We start from the raw sequence: 4,084 nt of genomic DNA on the forward strand, positions 1-4,084 counted from the left end.
TCCCTCCTGAATGAAACACAGTGATTAGTCCAGGAAATAAAAGCAAGAGATTGAAAAGAAAATTCTAGAGAGGATGAAGATATATTTTACTTTAAAAGCTGCTGTATGGGAAAGTGCAGAAGAATGTTGAGGAGATAGACGATGGAAGCTAGCCAGACCGGTCAGTGGGAAGAGGAGCATCAACAGGGCATGTTGACTCATAGTCATGGAGCTGAGCCTGTGCCAGGGTGGTGCTGCACCTGGGCTTTCAACTGAGAAAAACAATGAGCTCAACATGCTTACTGCGCATGTGTATAGTACATTAAAACTTCTTCTAGTGCCCCCCCGCCCGGTGTTCCTCACCCTGGACTGATGCTTAGCGGTGCCAGGGATCCCCCGCTCCATTATTGCCTTGATCAGGAAAATGCCGGGGAACCCCCGCTCAGACGCAGAGGTAATAAGTGCTCCATATCGACCATCGTATGCCTTGTGTTTGTGTATCCGTCCCAGCTGGGAGTCCAGGCGGTGCCCCCACCTCACCCTTACAGCTGCTTTTCATCAGTTATTTAAATATGTTTATGAAGGCTTTCGAAATTTACCTTTTGTTGTGTAAGAAAAAAACCAATAAAATCTTATTCTAGGAAAGAAAGTTCTTGATTCACAATTTCATTCTCTCCTTAATAAAATTTACATTGCCATGCCTCTCTCCTTTTCACAAGAACAGATCCAAGAATGTTAGCATTTAAACAAACTCAGTTTATTCCTTTCATTAATATATTAATTCAATTTGTCAAATTTTATTACTGATGAACAATTAAGAAGGAAAACATTCTGGAATTGAATCAATTTTCATTTCAAAGCCTTTTTTTAGATTTAAAAATGTAATAGTCCATTTTATTCAGCAATCAGTAAATGGATTCAAAAGTGTACTATGGCTACACTGTGATTCAGGCTTCTCAGTGGCTATAAGTAGGGTTTAACTGGTCATTTAAAAAAAATATAAACTTCTTTTAGGCTGGCTGGTTTGCATCATTACAGCAATGCAGACTGTACAGATCATGTTAGTGTATCTGGACCAGCACCATTTTTAAGGAATTATCAGCCTGGTGGACCATTCACCAACCAGTGAAAAAATGGCTACAGGATGACTGTACGTCAGTGAAGCATCACACAGTGGGAAAGAGTCTGGTAAATCTGGTCTAAGCTTTATAAGAGATGAATGGCATCTGTTGCATCAACAGAATCCCGTGCCTTTTCTTGCCTACCTGTTTGTTCCTCCTTACCAAAAGTAAAAAAAAAAAAAAAAAAAAAAAAAAAAAAAAAAAAAGGAAATCTAAATGGAAAAAGAATTATATACACTGACTTGTTTAAAATCCTGCATCAGTTAAATTTTGTTTGGCCCACGATGAAATACCTTTCTTGGTTATGTAAAGAATTTTAACCATTTTCCTTTAATGTAAAAGTAAAGCAAATGTTGGGAAAAGGACCTTGTTGGTTTGAATTGACAATAAAAATGTTACATTTAAAAATATTTTAATCCTTCAGAATCATTTTCAGATTTTGTTTCTGTTGTGAGTTAGCTAAAAATTCTCATGATTTTATAAAAGATTTTGTTTGACCTACATCTACAGTTTTTGAGGAAAAATGTAGGACAATTTTTTCTCCTATTTTTAACACTGCTTTTTAAAGAGCCTCCCCAGTGAACTATAATAAAAATATTTACAGAGGTTCTTACATTTTGTGAGAGTTTATACTGAAGAGAACTGCTCCATCAGAGCTAAGCTTATTTAAGCTTTTCATAAGGAATGTCCTGGGAGTTTCTATTATTTTTAAATATACTTCAAAGCTCTTAAGCCAAACTTTAAGCTCTGCTCTGGTTGTACAAGTATTCTTCAAAAACTGGACATGTTTAACTTCTGACTATTTTATTGTAGCATTTTTGTAATGCCTGAGAGACAGAAAAGCAGTGGCATTACATGTGAAATAAAGAAGTGACAAACATCAATTGTAATATCTGGTACAAAGGAGGAGTTATGTACAGTGAGATGCACTTGATCTTGTTCTATAAGTTTCAAACATGGCCTATTCTTTTTAAAGGTCTTCAATATGGGTTACAGATATGTTCCACTTTCTGAATAGGCCACTAAGGACTGCAAAAGAAGTGGAATCCCAAGATAAGCTTGCTAAAGCAGAGTAAGAATAGTAAGTTGAAACAGTCAAAAAGACATAAGGTGCAGAAGAGCACACCATTTAGAATGATACATCTTTTAGGGGGAAAACTTGCTAGAACTCTGTGCCCCGGAGAAAGTTAGACTAACGGCATACAAATTACCCCTGAAAGGTTATTCAGCTTTTCTGAGCCAATGAACAAATGGTGCTATATGTTAATAAATGCAGAGAACTGAGGAAGTGAATTGCGTTACCTGTATTGCAGAATCTCTATAGATTTTCATCTGATGTCTGACAGAAAACATATACTATTAGAGCTATATTATCGATGACCACAGTGACAGGCCACTAAATGATCAGAAAAATCAGACAGACTGGAGGGACACAGAATAAAAGAACAATGCAAGCTTTAAATCACTCTTCAAAAAACAGAAGATGTTCCCAAAGACATAATAAAGAGGATAATCATGTCAAGTTAATTATAGAACAAAAAAAAACTTGCAAAAAATAATAAAAAAAGTTTGAAGAAGAGTTTGAAGAAGAACTCATTAAAGATAAGTATGCCTTCAGATTGAACGCTCTATAAAGTTTTCACTATTTGATCCCAAAAGCATATACAGAAGAAAAAAGGTATAGAGAAGACTAACTAGATGTCAGAAAAATGGAATCCCTCCTGCGTGAGAACAGACGAAATAGGCTATTATTCTTCAGCCTGAAAAAGAAAAAAATGAAATACTGCTCAATAAATTCCTGAGCAGTAGGCATTTCTTCTACCAGCAAAACCCAATGAAACCATCAAGCACATTAAACAAGAATAAACACTTCTTCATATATGCTTTATAGAACACTCCACCATTTGGTGGTGTGTAAGACTGAACTTGTTATAGAGGAATGATTCATTAAGGAGTGTGAGCTGTGGCATCTAAGCACAGCCCACTTCAGAAAGATATTTGCTCTGTTTCGCATGCTCATTTTCTTCACATTTACTACAATAGATGTAGAAGCTACTGTCAGAGAATATTGACTGATTTAACCCTTCCTTGACATTTTAATCGTCTAGGTAGGAATATTTGCATTTCAGTATTCAGAAGGACACCAAAGTGTCCATTTGCTAGTTAAAAGCTGTGGGAATTTACAAATTTTAATTTAGCTGTTGTATCTTTTAATAATAATTTTTTTCCATAAATGCAAAACACAGGAAAATGGTGCTATGGTATTACATATACAGACAAAAATAATACCTCACCCAACACTCCTAAGAACCTGGAAAGTCATAAATAGTACATTTATTTTAAAGAAAATAATGAAAATAATGGCACAATTCTGGTTGTTTCTAAAATTCTCGCAGCATAAAGAAAAAAAAATCCTTTATTTAAATGTGGATAGGTACATCTCCAGTAACAGATAGCCTATTTGATTCTCTGACTCATCTTCCACTAAGGAATTTAACCCCTTACTTAAGTCCTATATTTTTACTAGAAACTGTGGAACTTAAGTAAGCAGTAGCAGTAAAAAAACCTGCCATTCTCCATATTAAAGTCTCATTATTTCTGGTATTATCTGTAGATTTTTTTCCTTGACCCATTTTCAGTTTTCTTCATGGTCACCAAGAGATAGACAAATGTTGCAAGATTAGTGCTCTCCAATATCAGTCTTCTGTCAATATCTTGTCATTTAATTTTTTTATTTATCCAGCCTGTTTGTTATGGTGTAAATCTGAGTATTAAAGGCACAAAAAACAATTTGTTATGCTTTCTTGACTCAGAACAGCCCATTAACTTTTTTATTAAGCATTGATTTGAAGACTTTTATATTGTGTTAACCCTTAGATTATATTTGTATTGTATTATAAATGATGCTCACATAATTTTATTGAACCTTTCTGGAGTCTGAAGGGCAAGAACTCTATTACAAAACATGTCCAGAAAAACGTTAG

This window comes from Dromaius novaehollandiae, chromosome 4 (genome assembly GCF_036370855.1).
Source record: "Dromaius novaehollandiae isolate bDroNov1 chromosome 4, bDroNov1.hap1, whole genome shotgun sequence".
Classification (NCBI taxonomy): domain Eukaryota; kingdom Metazoa; phylum Chordata; class Aves; order Casuariiformes; family Dromaiidae; genus Dromaius; species Dromaius novaehollandiae.